This window comes from Palaemon carinicauda, chromosome 41 (genome assembly GCF_036898095.1).
Source record: "Palaemon carinicauda isolate YSFRI2023 chromosome 41, ASM3689809v2, whole genome shotgun sequence".
NCBI lineage: Eukaryota > Metazoa > Arthropoda > Malacostraca > Decapoda > Palaemonidae > Palaemon > Palaemon carinicauda.
In genome coordinates, this window is record NC_090765.1 from 58,444,313 (window position 1) to 58,462,144 (window position 17,832).

Below are 17,832 nucleotides of genomic sequence, written 5' to 3' on the forward strand. Positions count from 1 at the left end.
TCTCTGAGAGGGCTGCAGAGAGGACTTCTCGAGGTTTACCACGATCCCCAGATACTGGCAAACCTCGAGGAGCTTGTCTCGGTGGCGAAGAAGGATGCCTCCGAGTCTGCCAGGATCAGCCAGTCGTCCAGGCAACGGAGGAGATGGATGCCGATCCTGTGAGCCCATGCGGAGATGATGGTGAAGACTCTGGTGAACACCTGAGGCGCTGCGGAGAGACCGAAACACAGCACCTTGAACTGGTAGATCTTGTTGTCTAGGCAAAATCTCAGGTACTTCCTTGAAGACGGATGGATTGGGATCTGGAAGTACGCGTCCTTCAGATCCAGTGTGCACATGAAGTGTCGTGGTCTCACTGCAAGTCTAACCGTGTCTGCCGTCTCCATACTGAACGGAGTCGGCTTGACAAACCCATTCAGGGTCGAGAGGTCGATGACTGGTCTCCAGCCTCCAGACGCCTTTCTCACAAGAAAGAGTCGACTGTAGAAGCCTGGGGACCCGTCCACGACCTCCTGGAGAGCGTCCTTTTCCAACATGGTCTGGACTTCGGCCTGAAGGGCCTGCCCTTTTGCCGATCCCATGGCAAAAGAGCTCAACGACACTGGATTCGCTGTCAGGGGAGGGAGAGATGCTGTGAACGGGACGCGATACCCTAGGGATATCACGGAGACCGTCCAGGCATCAGCTCCGAGTTGCTGCCACCTTGCTGCGCAACTCTGTAGGCATACCCCCACTGGTAGACACGCAGGGGGATTGCCAACCCCAGCGCTTCCGGCCTCGGCCGGAGCCTCTAGGGTTCTTGCCTTCCCTGGAGGACTTCTTTCCCCTCCTGCCCTTGGCAGGAAAGGGCTTAGACACCTTGGGCTTCACTGCTACGGTAGACTTCTTCGTATCCTTGACGGGACGGGGCTGCTGAACCGCCGGAGGGCTGTAGGGCTTCGATGTCAGGGCCCTATGGATGACGGAATCCTGGTTGGATTTCCTCCACCTATCGGCAGAGAGCTCCACGTCCTTAGGCTCAAACAAGCTCTTACCGAGGTCGGAAGAGTGTCTGAGCCTGCTCGACTCAGCGCTGGGAACCTTATGGTGGAACCTCTCGGCAAGAGCGTCCCAGCGCTTGAGGATCGTGTTGGCCCATAAGCTCGAGACTTGGTGGGACAGGAACTCGATGGTCCGAGTGCCCGAGAGGAGAAAGGTTTCCAGCGCTTTCCTGGTGCTTTCCTTGGAGAGATCCTCAGACCGCACCAGGATGCCTAGAGACCCCAGCCAGATGTCAAGCCATGAAGTGGCCTGCATGGCGCACTTGATGACCTTCTCCTGGCTCTAGATCTCAGTGGCTGAGAAGGATACGTGCCGGTTGGAGAGTCTCTGAAGAGGGACTCCCCCTGTGAGTCCTTCCACAGAGTGATGTAAGGGAAGGCTCAGCGAAGACTCCTCGAGGATTTCAAAGTACCTCCTCTGATGGACGCGAGGAGGAGGGAGGAGCTTATTCCCGGCACTGGATCTGCTGGAGGAGGCAAGCTCCGCGAGCTGGCCCTCGATCTTGTCTCTGGCGCTCTTTATCTCTTGGGACCAGGGCAATGCTGCGCTGGCCTTAGAGGGCTTCTGAGTGCCGTAGATGCGATCCAGGACCGTGTCCTTACCTTCACGAGGTGGGACCTCAGGGTCTGGAATCCCATTAAGGTTCCTCATAAGAGTCAGGACTTGCCAGAACGCGTGTTCTGACTCCTGGTGCTCGCCTCATGTCGGACTTGCAGCGAAGTCTCCGGACCCCAGAGGCTCTTCCTGGGGGGGGGGGGGGGAGGAAACGTGGGCGTCCTCGACGGCTCTGGGCTGTTCCTGTCTGATCCTAGCAGACGATTTGGGAATCGTCTTAGAGTCCTTAGGTTCCCTCCCGGGAGGGATGCAGGACTCTAGAAGTGAAGGGGGCAAGTCCTTCTCCACCTCGGGACGAGGAGACCTCTCGGGAAGAGGAGGAACGTCCACCATTGGTGCGATGGGGGAGTATTCCTGCTCAACAGACTCTCCTGAGGAGGGGTAATCCTCCTCCGCAGGGGAGGGCAAGACGGTCTGAGGGGGAGTAGAAGCCTTGCGCAAGGATCTACGCGGGGACAGCACAGGCCTCGGAGGAGGATCCATGGGAAAGACTCCTCTCTTCCTCTTCAGGGGGAAGGAAGCTGCCGCTGGCTCGCGACCGAATCAGAGAGGGCTGGCTTAATCACCCGCACGAGAGCTCTGAGTAGGGTGTCGAAGCAGAGTTGCTGACTAACAGCAGCGCTGTCAGACACTCCCTCTGGAGGAGTTGACAAACGAGGGTTCGCCTGCAGGGCTGTAAGAGAATCATCCCTAGACCTGTCCGAGGAGCGTTCCCCCTCTGGCGAGCGCGCTGGTCTGCGATTGCGGGGAGGGGAACGCGACAGGGAAGAAACCGCCTGTCGGCGATCGCGCTGGGGCTCGTGTGACGGGCCCAGATCAGGGTCGCGCGCGCAAAGCTGGAAAATCGTGCGCGCGCACCCGCGTGGGCGGGGGCGGGGGCGGGGGCGGGCGCGCAGGAGGATGGTCAGGAGCGATGGCGCGCTGGCGACAGAGCAGGAGGGAGGTCGCGGGGGCGCACGGCAGCCTGAGCGGGAACATGCGCGCGAGCACGCATGGGCGATGATGTGAGCGTGCGGCGATCAGGAGCTCGAACAGGAGGAGGCCGAACGCGCGGGCGTGCAGCGACCTGGTGCGGCCCCGAAGGCCTGCGATAACAGGAGCGCCCGAGCAGATGTCCGGCATGACTGGCCGAGGGCGCGAAAGCAGGGTCGCGAGCGACCTGGGCACGAGAGGTTTAGTGATGGTCTGGACGGACCGGTTTACTTGCCCGCACCGGGGTTCGCTGCTTCGGAGGTCGCGTGGTGCGAGCCGCGTGAGGGCGCTCTGGAGTTAGTTGCGCCACCACCGCTGTCTTAAAGACAGGCACGGGGTGTGTAGCAGGAACAGGGCGCGATTTGGGCGCGTCGGGTGCGATCGTATCTGCAGTAGATTCGCGCGGTTCCAGAAGCGGCCGTGAGCGCCCGTGCGCTGGCTTGGCAACCTTTGGGGCGACGAGCGGTTCCAGAGGCGGCTGTGAGCGCCCGTGCGCTGGCTTAGCAACCTCTGGGGCGACGAGCTGAGTCATCGCGCCGTGTGGTCGCGTTGGTGCTGGAACAGGAACTGCGCGCGGGCGCGCATCGCGAACCTCTGCTGTATTGCGAGCCTCCCTTGTATTGCGAACCTTCCTTGTATCGCGAACCTCCTTAGGTGGGAGAGATGGGTCCAAAGCGACACGTGGGCACGTTGGGGTGCGCGTGAGCGCTGGAGCTGGAATCGCGCGGGGATGAAACAAGGAACAGGGGCCCGGCGAGGTGCCGGAGGCTGCTGGGGCACCGGTAAACGCGTAGGCGCCATATCAGGAACTGGCCGCAAGTGTGCAGGAGAGCGCGGCGGCACTATAACAGGAACAGGTCGCGTTTGCGCAGTTGGGCGCTTGCGCGCTACTTCAGGAACTGCTGGAGGGCGACGGGGCGCCGATGGGCGTGGGCGCGCAGGGGAACCCTGGCGAGCAACAGGAACAGTGGCGCGAACGCTTAAGGGTGAGCGCCGAGGCACTTTGTCAGGAACGCTGGGAACAACAGCAGCAGGGTGCGCAGGCGGAGCCTTACGCTTAGGGGCGAGCGGCGCAGTTTCGCGCTTAAGTCCCTGAGACCCCGAAGGGTCAGGAGGTTGCGCAGTGGCAGTGTCCGGCGCGTAAAGCGCGTCAGCAGCTTTAGATATCGATAGTTGGGGCGACAGCTCACATTGTCCCGAAGGACGACCATCCTCCGACGGGGAACGCGAACGATCCCTGGAGAGGTCAAGGTTGGTAGCAGGCAGGTCAGAAGAACAGCGAGTCGTCTCCCCCGCAGAGGACTGTGGTGACGACGAGCCGAAGAGGCGCCTCCTAACCCCTTTGTAGGGGGAAGGAAGGCCTCTACGGTGAAGGGGAGGACGAGCCTTCTGCCTTATACGCCCACGAGGGGCCGTGGGATCAGCAGGCTGACCATCAATAGGCCTCCGAAGAGGCGTCTCTACCAGAGAACTCCCCCGAGAGGGAGTCTCAACGGAAGGAGAGACTGTGGGACTAAGCTCCTCCCCTGAAGTATGTTCGGAGGGGGAGACAGAGCCTTCTGCTACTGCAGCCGCAGGAACGGGAGTTTGGCCAAACCCACGGGATGTTTCCGACACAACAATGTCAACCACAGACAGAGGATCTATGTCCGCTGAGGTTGACGATTGTTCAGCAGCCGCACCCTGTTTGATTATACCAAACAAGGCTTCCTTGGAGGGCCAAACCTGCAGCCCCAAGGAAGCCCAAAGCTGAAAAAGGTCATTGTTAGAAACAAATACCTCCTCCGAGGGGGGATGGGCAGCCGCTTCGCTATGGTAGGCAACGACCTCTCCCTCACCACGGGATCGGTTAATGACATCAACATTACGGTCTACGCTACCACTCGCCGGCCTCTTGGAAGAGGCCGCCCGAGCGAGAGCTTAGGAGGAGGAATGGGCGGCGGAAGAAGAAGACTTAGGATTTTCTCTCTTCCGAGAAACCTCGGAAGGAGAACGATCCCTTTTAGCCTTCTTCTTACGTCGCCGGGCAAACCCTTCCCACTGGGAGGTAGACCACTCCCTACACTCAATGCACAAATTAGAACTATCACACCGTTGGCCCCTACACTGAGGGCATAAGGAGTGAGGATCCGTTTCTACGGCCGACATAAAGGTCCCACAAGGGCGGCCGGGAAGTCCAGGGCAAGTACGCATGAGGAGAGTAGAGGCCAACTTCACACACAAACACTGAAGGAAAAAGCAAACAAAAAATCATGGCAGTCAAAAGAGAGGAGAGCGTTGTCGTCTCTCCGAGCCAAAAGTAAAGTGAACTAATCACCCGGTATGTGTGAGGGTGGAGGGGTAGCTAGCTACCCCACCCCCCCCTGCTAACTAGCGGTGGGGTAGGAAACCCTCGTTAAAATTTTTATGGCTCGTCATCGGCTGCGCCGAAGTAATTACCCCATGTAAATAGCGTGGTTTGTATTCAGTTACGGAACAAATCATCATTAGACAAAGCATGGTCATCAACTAAATGAGAATCAAAATCCTCTCCCGGAGGAGGAGGGGGGAGCTGCCCCGCTATGGGAGGCAACGCCCTCTCCCGCACCCCGAGGTCGGGAAACAGAACAATGGCCTACACTACCACTCGACGGCCTCTCACGAGAGACCGATCGAGTGGGAGCTTCGGAGGAGGTCCGGGCGGCGGAAGAAGAGTCCTTGGAGCCCTCCTTCTTCAAGGCAGCCCTTGAAGGAGAAAGGTCTCGCTTAGACATCATCTTACGCCGCCGGTAAAACCTCTCCCACTGGGAGGTAGAGCACTCCCTGTACTCACTACAATTTAAATCTCTATCACACCATTGACCTCGACACTGCGGACAAAGGGCGTGAGGATCCGTTTCGACCGCCGACATGAATGTTCCCCAGGGGCGGCCGGGGAGTCTAGGGCACTTGCACATAATTGCGATGAAAGGTAGAGGCCAACTTCAAACACAGAAAGCTGAAGAAAAAGAAAAAACAGATTAAGGCTGTCAAATGCAAGGACGTAAGACAGACACGTCTGCTCATCGTCCGAGCCAAAAGTGAAGTGAAGCAGTTCATCAGTGTGTGGGGGGAGGGGTAGCTAGCTACCCCTCCCCTACCCCCTTGCTAACTAGCGTGGGGGTAGTTAACCCTCGTTAAAAATCTAATGGCTCGTCATTCAGCTACGCCGAAAGTAATACCCTATGTAAATAGCGTGGTTTATATTTCGGTTACGGAACAATAAATTTTTTTGGGAAGACCAGCACATTTCTACTGCAAAGCTTCTGTAAAGATTGCCAAGACAAAAAAAAAAAAGGAATACGGTGTCAATCATAAGGTAAGGAATTATTTGTGATTTACTGTCATAATTCAAGGATTTATTTGTGATTTACTTTTAGTTTGAGACCTGGATAGGAGGTCCAGCTAGCGGTTGTGACCTGGGAAGGGGGGTCCAGGGGGGCTTGCCCCAGATAGGGGCTGTGACCTGGGAACTACTAGATTAGGTTAGGTGGGTTTGTAGGGTTCTGTACCCTTTTACAATTCTCAAAAGTTATAAATAATCATGTTTTGTCCTGTTTTCAGCCACTTACATGAACCATATATTTTTCAAACTGGTTAACTTATGCTTATTATGCATTTCTGACCATTATTATTGCTGCAAATCCCTTGTTTATTACATTTCTCCACCCAAAATAAACCTGGTTTCCCACTGAGGTTCCCTATAATTGTCTTTATGTAAGGGGGTCCAAAAACACATGAACGGGTGGTTTGCCCCCAATAATCATGGTCATAAATGCATCAAACACAAGATAGGGAGTAGGAAAAATATATGGTTCATGTATTAGGCTAGAAATTAAAGTATCGTATATTTACTCTTTTTATTTAATGACACAGTCAGAAAGGACCATTGGACTCTATCCAATATGTGGTGCTACTTTAGCGTCAATCATCGACATCACACATTTCCATACATTTATTTTAATGATAAACAATTAATTTAAACATATCCTAGGAAAGACTGAAATAGAAGAGGAAGAAAGGTAAAAATAAAAATGTCATCATAAATTTCCACATTTATTCTAGCGATACACACTTCATACATATGGCGGTAAACCTCACGCTAAGGTAGCACCCAACACATACCCTAGTCTAAACCCATTTGTGACGTACCCTGGCCTATTTGATATAATTTACAATAAACATTAACTAGAATAAAAGAACGGGAACTTTCTGCTTAAATGAATACTACTTATAACATATAATTGTACCAATTACGATAAATTTAAGTATAATTACCTGTGGAGACGCAGCTATGAGCCTTAGACAAATCTCTTGATTGGATAAGCTTCGTTAGATCATCATCTCTAGGGTGCCTGTCATTTGGATAATGCTTTAATTATAATTTTGTAAATTACAATTAATGTATAAAATTAAATTATCTTATGCAATTAAGATGTGTATTTGAATTTAACAGGATGATATAGGTAATTTAGCTGTATATGAAAACAAATTCCCTTAGCACTCGCATTGTTGGAACGTATTTTCCAACATGGAGTTTTTATGATAAAACAATGTTTATGAATACTTACCTGGCAGTTATATATATATAGCTAAGTCTCCGACTTTCGGCAGAATTTAATCGAAAATCGCGGCAACCGCCTTGTGGTGGTTGCGTAGTTAGATGGTTAACAACCCTTAAAGGGTGGTACCTGGAATCATTCCCATTTTCTGTTCCTCAGATTATCTTTGCCCGACCTGTCTCCTGAGGGGAGGTGGGTGGGCTTTAAAATATATATATAACTGCCAGGTAAGTATTCATAAAACTTTGTTTTATCATAAAAATGATATTTTAATTATAAAATAAATTTTTGAATATACTTACCCGGTGAATATATAATAGCTGCAACTCTGTTGCTCGACAGACACATACATAAAAAACTTGCCAGCGATCGCTATGCAGGTTGCGGGTGTGCCCACCAGCGCCAACTGTCGGCCAGATACCACTCTCGATGTAAACAAAACCTTCAATTTCTTCTCATCCCACTGCGTCTCTATTGGGGAGGAAGGGAGGGTCGTTTAATTTATATATTCACCGGGTAAGTATATTCAAAAATTTATTTTATAATTAAAATATCATTTTTAAATATTTAACTTAGCCGGTGAATATATAATAGCTGATTCACACCCAAGGAGGTGGGTAGAGACCAGAGTTAAATATGTTTACATCGTATAAGCTAAGAGTTTTTTCATTTTGACAGTTATCAATATAACAAAACCAAAATAAATAGGTACCTGGTAAGGAAGTCGACTTAGACGATTACTCTGCCTTGTAAGTCTGTCTTCCTCACGGAGCCCAGCGATCCTCTTAGGATGCTGACAGACTCCCAGGAGCTGAAGTATCAAGGGCTGCAACCCATACAACAGGACCTCATCAAACCCCTAATCTAGGCGCTCTCAAGAAATGACTTTGACCACCCGCCAAATCAACCAGGATGCGAAAGGCTTCTTAGCCTTCCCGACAACCCATAAAAACAACATTAAAACATTTCAAGAGACAGATTAAAAGGATATGGAATTAGGGAATTGTAGTGGTTGAGCCCTCACCCACTACTGCACTCGCTGCTACGAATGGTCCCAGTGTGTAGCAGTTCTCGTAAAGAGTCTGGACATCTTTTAAGTAAAATGACGCGAACACTGACTTGCTTCTCCAATAGGTTGCGTCCATGATACTTTGCAGAGATCTATTTTGCTTAAAGGCCACGGAAGTTGCTACAGCTCTAACCTCGTGCGTCTTAATCTTAAGCAAAGATCGGTCTTCCTCACTCAAGTGTGAATGAGCTTCTCGTATTAACAATCTGATAAAATATGACAAAGCATTCTTTGACATAGGCAAGGATGGTTTCTTAACCGAACACCATAACGCTTCAGATTGGCCTCGTAAAGGTTTAGTACGAGTTAAGTAGAACTTAAGAGCTCTAACAGGGCATAATACTCTTTCTAGTTCATTGCCTACGATCTCCGATAAGCTAGGAATATCGAAAGATTTAGGCCAAGGACGAGAAGGTAGCTCATTTTTGGCTAGGAAACCAAGCTGCAGAGAACAAGTAGCTTTTTCTGACGAAAACCCGATGTTCTTGCTGAAGGCATGAAGCTCACTGACTCTTTTAGCCGAGGCTAAGCATACCAGGAAAAGAGTCTTAAGAGTGAGATCTTTCAGGGAGGCTGAATGTAAAGGCTCAAACCTGTCTGACATGAGGAATCTTAGGACCACGTCTAAATTCCACCCAGGTGTAGCCAAACGACGTTCCTTAGAGGTCTCAAAAGACTTAAGGAGGTCTTGCAGATCTTTATTGTTGGAAAGATCTAAGCCTCTATGCCGGGAGACCGAGGCCAACATGCTTCTGTAGCCCTTAATAGTAGGAGCTGAAAGGGATCGTACTTTTCTCAGGTATAAGAGAAAATCAGCTATTTGGGCTACAGAGGTACTGGACGAGGATACGGAAACTGACTTGCACCAGTCTCGGAAGACTTCCCACTTCGATTGGTAAACTCTGATGGTAGACGCTCTCCTTGCTCTAGCAATCGCACTGGCTGCCTCCTTCGAAAAGCCTCTAGCTCTCGAGAGTCTTTCGATGGTCTGAAGGCAGTCAGACGAAGAGCGTGGAGGCTTTGGTGTACCTTCTTTACGTGTGGCTGACGTAGAAGGTCTACTCTTAGAGGAAGACTTCTGGGGACGTCTACCAGCCATCGAAGTACCTCGGTGAACCATTCTCTCGCGGGCCAGAGGGGAGCAACTAACGTCAACCTTGTCCCTTCGTGAGAGGCGAATTTCTGCAGTACCTTGTTGACAATCTTGAATGGTGAGAATGCGTAAAGATCTAGATGTGACCAATCTAGGAGGAAGGCATCTATATGTATTCCTGCTGGGTCTGGGACTGGAGAGCAATAGATTGGAAGCCTCTTGGTCAGCGAGGTTGCAAAGAGATCTATGGTGGGTTGACCCCAAATCGCCCAAAGTCTCTTGCACACATCCTTGTGGAGGGTCCATTCGGTTGGAATTACTTGACCTTTCTGACTGAGACAATCCGCTAGGACGTTCAAGTCGCCCTGGATGAACCTCGTTACTAGGGAGATGCCTCGATCTTTTGACCAGATGAGCAGGTCCCTTGCGATCTCGTACAGAGTCAATGAGTGGGTACCTCCCTGTTTGGAATTGTACGCCAAGGCCGTGGTGTTGTCCGAGTTGACCTCCACCACCTTGCTTCGAAGGAGATTCTCGAAGCTTATCAAGGCCAGATGAACCGCCAAAAGCTCCTTGCTGTTGATATGCATGCTCCTCTGACTCAAGTTCCACAGACCTGAGCATTCCCGACCGTCCAGCGTCGCGCCCCAGCCCAAGTCCGATGCGTCCGAGAAGAGAACGTGGTTGGGTTTCTGAACTGCCAGGGGAAGACCCTCTCGTAGGCTGATATTGTCCTTCCACCAAGTCAGACAAGACTTTATCTTTTCGGAAATCGGGATCGAGACCGCCTCTAGCGTCTTGTCCTTTTTCCAGTGAAAAGCCAGATGGAATTGAAGAGGTCGGAGGTGTAGCCTTCCTAGCGAGACAAATTGCTCCAGGGATGACAGCGTTCCTACCAGGCTCATCCAAAGCCTGACTGAGCAGCGTTCTTTCTTCAACATCTTCTGGATGGAGAGCAGGGCTTGATCTATTCTGGGGGCCGACGGAAAAGCCCGAAAAACTTGACTGTGAATCTCCATCCCTAAATACAGAATAGTTTGGGATGGGACCAGCTGTGACTTTTCCAAGTTGACTAGGAGTCCCAATTCCTTGGTCAGATCTAGAGTCCAATTGAGATCCTTCAGACAGCGATGACTGGAAGAGGCTCTGAGAAGCCAGTCGTCCAAATAAAGGGAGGCTCGGATGTCCGATAAATGGAGGAATTTTGCCACATTCCTCATAAGCCTCGTAAACACGAGAGGAGCTGTGCTTAGGCCAAAGCACAGGGCCCGAAACTGGTACACCACATCGTCGAAGACGAATCTCAGAAAAGGTTGGGAGTCTGAGTGAATGGGGATGTGGAAGTAGGCGTCCCTTAGGTCTAGAGAGACCATCCAGTCTTCCTTTCTGACCGCAGCTAGGACTGACTTTGTGGTCTCCATGGTAAACTTCGTCTTTGTGACAAAGACATTCAGAGCACTGACGTCTAGCACCGGTCTCCAACCTCCTGTCTTCTTTGATACTAGGAAGAGACGGTTGTAAAACCCCGGTGATTGAAGGTCCGAGACTTTGACCACCGCTCTCTTCTCTAGCAAAAGAGACACTTCCAGTTTCAGGGCTTGTCTCTTTTTTTCCTCTCGGTACCTGGGAGAGAGATCGATGGGGGACGTCGCTAGAGGAGGTCTGCGTACAAAATGGATTTTGTACCCCTCTCTGAGCAACCTCACAGATTGTTGGTCTGCGCCTCTCTTCTCCCAGGCTTGCCAGAAGTTCTTGAGTCTGGCTCCTACTGCTGTCTGAAGTTGCGGGCAGTCAGACTCTGCCCTTAGAGGACTTGGATCCTTTCCTCTTCCCTCTCTTCCCTTCGGCACGAGCACCTCCCCTGCTGGAGGCTCTGCCACGAAAGGGCGGGATAAACCTCGACGCTGGAGTGTCTATCCTAGGTCTAGCAGACAAGGCAGGCAAAGGGGGAGCTTTGCGAGCCGAGGACGCAACTAAATCGTGGGTGTCCTTCTGCACTAAAGACAAGGCAATTTCCTTAACCAAGACTTCAGGAAACAAGCACTTAGACAAGGGCGCAAAGAGTAGCTCAGATCTTTGGCATGGCGTCACTCCTGCTGACAGAAAAGAGCACAGAGACTCTCGTTTCTTAAGGACTCTGGACGTGAATGAAGCGGCAAGCTCGTTGGACCCATCACGGACGGCCTTGTCCATGCAGGACATAATGAGTAAGGAAACATCCCTATCGGCAGATGAGATTTTCCTACTCAGGGCTCCCAAACACCAGTCCAGGAAGTTAAAGACTTCAAACGCCCTAAATATGCCTTTAAGAAGGTGGTCCAGGTCCGAGGGTGACCAACAAATCTTCGAGCGTCTCATGGCAAGGCGGCGGGGAGAGTCTACAAGACTTGAGAAGTCGCCCTGGGCAGAGGCAGGAACTCCCAAGCCGAGAACTTCTCCCGTGGCATACCAGACGCTCGATCTAGACGAGAGTTTAGATGGGGGGAAGGCAAATGCCGTCTTCCCTAAACTCCTCTTGGTCTCTAACCAATCGCCTAACAGCCGTAAAGCTCTCTTGGATGAGCGAGAGAGAACGAGTTTAGTAAAGGCAGGCATGGTAGCAGGAACGCCTAAGACAAACTCTGACGGCGGCGAACGAGGAGCCACAGAAATAAAGTGATCAGGGAACAACTCTTTAAAAACAGCCATGACTTTTCTAAAGTCCAAGGATGGTTGAACTGCTTTAGGCTCATCTAATTCTGAAGGCTGATCCTCAGGCTGTGGTTCAGCAACGTCCTCATCTGACAGTTCCTCATCCGATAACTGATGAGAAAACGGCAAAGGTGTAGGCAACGTTTGACTCGCAGAGTCCAGTCGCACTGGTGCATACGTGCCGGAGCCGGACGCAGCGTCCTGGAACTGCTGAACAGTCTGGGAACTGTCAACAACAACAGGTGCGCGAGGACGCACAGCGTCCACCCGAGACTGTTTAGACCGTCTGGGTTGTGCAGTCAACACCATACTGGGTTGCGGAGGTTGACGCACCGCGTCAAAACAAGTCAACTCTGATGGTTGATGAACGTCCTGAACGTCACCAATCGCATCAGTGCGTTGCCTAACGTCAACGTGCGGCTGGAAATCCACACTGGGTCGCATCGGTGGAGGTACCACCCCAACTGGTTGACGCGAGAAAGCTACATCCACGTCAACAGGACGCACAACAGAACGCTTGGATGGCTGATGGCCAGTAGGTTCAACGGAAACCTTCTCAGCGTTGTAGTCCTCCATCAAGGACGCAAGCTTAGACTGCATGACTTGCAGTAACACCCATTTAGGGTCTACGGAAGCAGGTGCGGTAACAGACGGGGTTAGCGAATGAGACGGCACAACTTTGCCTCTCTTAGGCGGCGAGCAGTCATCAGATGACGGCAACGGGTTCGAACTGTCCCAGTGGCTACATCCGGGACGTTGGACTTGTCCTGAAGGGACCAACTTACGCTTTAAAGGTCTAGAGACCTTGGTCCAAGGTTTCTTACGTGAAACACCTTCGGACGACAAGGTAAAAATGGGCTCTCTCGTCTTACATTGGTAGGGGCGATCTTGGCGAGATACGCCTGATACCAAAGAGGGAACGTCTGTTCGCTGATCAAGGCCTCTCGAACCCATAAGTCGTACGACATTGCTTCTCCCCTGGGCTTGGGAGCTTGCAAGAGGTCCCGGACTAGGTGGACGACAGGCACGAACAGACGAACCCTCGATCGCAACACTGTTCACAACACTTTGCGTAACACTAGGCACTTTGACACTTTCCGCCGTGGCACTTTGGCACTTGAGTTCCTTTACGTCCGCCATGAGTTGATTTCGGTCACTTGCTAAAGCCTCAACTCTCTCCCCCAAGGCATGAATAGCACGCATCATGTCTTGCATAGACGGTTCCTGAGTGCTAGGAGGGGGGTTAGGAACAACCACTACAGGGGAAGGATTAGGTTCAGGGGCATGTGGAGAGGAAAAATCTACCGACCTAGAAGAACTTCTCCTTACCCTATCTCTCTCTAGTCTGCGTGTATATTTATCAAATTCGATAAAATCGAATTCCGAAAGGCCCACGCATTCCTCACACCGATCTTCCAATTGACAGGTTTTACCCCGACAATTGGAACAAACAGTGTGAGGGTCGAGAGAAGCCTTTGGAAGACGCCTATGACAGTCCCTAGCATTACACTTTCGAAACTTGGGAACTTGAGAAGGGTCAGCCATTTTGAATTAGTCAAGGGAAAATTCCAAAAAACGATCTAAGTCATCAACAATTAATCCGATTCAAAAAAGAGTTCAAGGATTTATTTGAAGAAAAACACCTGTACTGCGAAAGCTCAAACCAAATTAAAGTACTTCACCAAATATGATGGGAAAAACTCCAGGTTCAACAGCGAGTAAAGTACGTCTTGTCGACACGTCGACAGAGAAGAAATTGAAGGTTTTGTTTACATCGAGAGTGGTATCTGGCCGACAGTTGGCGCTGGTGGGCACACCCGCAACCTGCATAGCGATCGCTGGCGAGTTTTTTATGTATGTGTCTGTCGAGCAACAGAGTTGCAGCTATTATATATTCACCGGCTAAGTTAAATATTTAAAAACTCCATTTTTATGAATAGTACTTATCTGGCAGTTATATATATATAGCTGATTTACACATTTGGAGGAGGGAAACAGACAGAAAACATAGTTGGGGAAACAACAAAAGAGTTGTAGGAGAAAAAACACCTTGATTCCTTACCTGTTAAGGTAGCTGACTTCAAAGGTTACTGCCTCTAGAGTCGCTTTCCCTTAGGAGTGTTCAGCCAGGAGTAGACCTGCTACGCTGCAAACAACTCAATCGAGTCTGTCAAAGGGGTAGGACCAACAACTTGACTAGACTTCAGAAACAACCTTCGCCCCATAAAATAAAAAAGAATTGCAACCTTACTAAAACTAACCATCTAACCATGCAGAAATAGATATAAGCTATCTATCTGGACTGAGGGAACAGTACCACAAGACGAGGACCTCAGACAATCATAAAAAACACAAACTTATATACATGTACACAAATTAAGGTTGAGTGGGGGTAGTAACTCCTTTGCCTAATACAGAAGCCGCAGCTACGTATGGGCCCAAGGTATAACACTTGTCATAGTCCACTCTTACCTCTCTGAGGTACTGACATGCGGGTTGAGAGTCCACTCTGTGGGAAGAACTTGTCCCCTCCTGCTGAGCATGTCTGCCCTGATGTTTCTCTGCCCTTGAATAAACCTCGTCAACAGCCGAGTCTTGTTCTCGTTCGCCCAAAAGGAGAAGCTCTCTCGCTGTTGTGAACAGAGAGAGGGAGTGAGTTCCCCCCTGTTTCCTTATGTACGCGAGAGCTGTGGTGTTGTCTGAATTGATCTCCACAGTCTTTCCTGACACCGAGGTTTTGAGGGTCGTTAGCCCTAACAAAATGGCCATCAATTCCTTCCTGTTGATATGCTAACTGATCTGACTCCCTTCCCAAATGCCTGAGACCTCTTTGTTCCCTAGTGTTGCTCCCCAGCCTGACTCGGATGCATCTGAGAATAACACTAGGTCGGGGTTCTTCTTGTACAAGGAGATCCCTTCTCCTAACAGAGCTGGGTTCAGCCACCACATCAAAAGATCCTTGATCTCTGTTGGTATGGGAAAAGAAAAGGCGTCCTCCTGGGTCTTTCTGTGCAACGAGGTCAACTTCAGCATATCCCTAGCCAAAATATGGGGCTGGTTTAACAAAGTCTCTGTGAAGTACAATACACCCGGAGTCACACACCCAGACCCATTAGCTGAAGCCAAGAGGATTACTAACAACTTTGCGGACAGAGCAAAAAGCAACAATCTACCTCTGCAAACTATCAACAGGCAGAGAACACTGCTCCCAATAAGGAACAACATCATAGAAGCTGCCTGCAACATGGTAGATGACACTGATCATCCCTATACCATGGAGGAACTAAATATGGCCCTATCAAAAGGCAGGAAGGACACTGCCCCTGGAGCCGACCTCATCACATACAGCATGCTGAGGAACATGGGAAATCATGCCAAATTGGCCTACTTGCATTTGATAAACAGGACACACACTGAGAGACTACGTCCAATCACATGGAACCAGCAAGACACCAAATCTATTCCAAAACCTAAGGACCCAAATACCTACCGACCTATAGCTTTGATAAGCTGCACACAGAAAGTAGCTGAAAGAATGGTACTCAACAGACTGCAGTGGAAAATAGGCCAACTACATCATCGCCTATATGCCTACAGAAGTGGCATAGGCACTCAAGAATGCATTACAGATGTCCTCTCAACAATTAACGGCAAAAAAGCTTTTGTCATATTCCTTGATCTCGAGAAAGCCTTTGAGCTAGCCAGTTCACCAGCTATACTCTTCACACTTGTTGAAAAGAGAGTGAAAGGACACTTACTGGCCTGGACTCGAAACTACACACAAAACCGAGAAGCCAGAGTCACTTTCCAAGGAAAAACCACTGAGTTCATCCCCTTAGCAAACGGTACACCACAAGGAGGCATACTCAGCACCTACCTTTTCAACCAACTAATGGAGAACTTAGCCCCTTTAAAACTCCCAAATGGAGTGGAAATTTTCATATATGCCGATGATATATGCATAGTATGCCCAAATAAAGCTCATGCCAGAAATATCACTCAAAAAGCACTTGACATGATACAGGCCAAATGTAATGATCTTGGCCTAAAGATCAACACCAACAAAACCAAAGCAATGGCTATAAAACTTTCGCAAAACCCTTAGAACTTGACACTGAGGGGTGAGTCAATTCATGTACCTTGGGGTAATCATTAGTAAAACTCTATCAGCAGCCAATGAAGTAACCTACCTCAGAGAGAAGACAAAAATCCGTCTATCAGCCATGAAACACATGACCTCCCTTAAACAAGGAATATATAACAACCTCCTAAGGCTGTTTTACCTACAAGCAATTCGATCCCACATTGATTATGCAGCACCCACAAGAAGTAGTCCAAAACAATGCCATGAGACTCATTAGTGGCTCTCCAATGTGGACAAGACTCTGCTTACTTAGAGCAGGAACCAACATAATTCCCCTGTCAGCCAGGAATAGCAGCATTATATTCAAGTCAATCATCGCAGATAGGAAAAGCCCACTCAATGATAAAATAAAAAGGCTTCTACCTCTTGCTGAAGAACTGGATCCGCCTAATTCCCATGCAAAGAAACTACTGGATACACTCAGAAGAATGCAGATGCAAAATGAGGCTCACAAAATTAAGGGACAACAAATGCATGAAGGCTAAATCCCTCCTGCTCCATGGGCTCGTCATCCTATCAAATACAACTTCACTATCCTACCAGCAGCAAGCAAGGCTCTCTGCACGCCAGAGCAACTCACTGCAGCTGCAACAAATGCAATCAGGAACACACCTGCGCCTCACACCTATTATACAGATGGATCAGTTGACCGTGCAATCCCTGCAGCTGCTGCTGCAGTCATCTCTACATCAGGATATAAAGTAAAATGGAGACTTTCCAACCATGCCTCCACACTGCAAACTGAGCAAGTGGCCATTGCAAAAGCTCTAGAACACTCTGCCAATCAACATAACGGGAACACAACGATCCATACAGATTCCAGAGGAGCCATTCTGGCCTTCAGCAACAAGGAACCTACAGAGAATGTGTACCTCATCACTGCAATTAAATTCTTAGCCCTGCTCCACCAAAAAAACAACAGGCAAGTCACCTTGAATTGGATTCCGCCATACAGGAATCTCCGGAAACGACGAGGCCGACCACCTAGCTAAATCAGCCTTAACGTGCCAAACTATTAGCATTACTCTGCAAGTCATTAAAAACCATTAAAAATAAAATTGCTACCTACTGCAACATCCAAAAGACAAGTGAAGTTAGAAGAGCCTTCCTAGATGGATCAAGATCTGCAAAGTGGTATATTGAAGCTACAAACATACTACCACACCCACTTGCAAGACAAACACCTCGCCAGGACGCAGTAATCATCTGCAGACTGCGACTGAGATATCTATGCAACTGGCAAATCATCTTAGATAACGGCCAAGACCCTGAAGCACCGCATAGACCAATCAGACCATGCAAGTACTGTAATCAAGACAAAGAAGAACCTTTACAGCACTATCTACAGCAATGTCAGGAAACAAGCCTGCTTCGGCAGGATCTTAATCCCAACACTCCTGCAACTGCAACAGCAATTGTCAAGCATATTATTGACAATCACAACACCCTTTCAGCCTTTCTCCGCAGCTACCCTCCACCAAGATAACATTGCAACAAAGCCAACGAGAAATCTAAGCGGCAATGAAAAAGAAACCTTAACCCCCCTGCAATTTCTATGCTGGGAGCAGAACGATTGCTGACGGCTGTTGGCCATATCTTTCTCTCCTCTCAGCTGGTAACCCGATGT

General features: G+C 49.7%; 1 protein-coding gene across 1 annotated transcript in view; it reads right to left on the reverse strand.

Annotated features, from left to right (window-relative positions):
* Positions 1-17,832, reverse strand: part of LOC137632440 (zinc finger protein 845-like) — a 399,727-nt gene that overhangs the window by 367,042 nt on the left and 14,853 nt on the right. Inside the window, exon 2 of the mRNA XM_068364371.1 lies at positions 6,925-7,001. The gene's annotated coding sequence lies outside the window, so the exon portion shown is untranslated. The remainder of the gene's footprint in view (positions 1-6,924; positions 7,002-17,832) is intronic.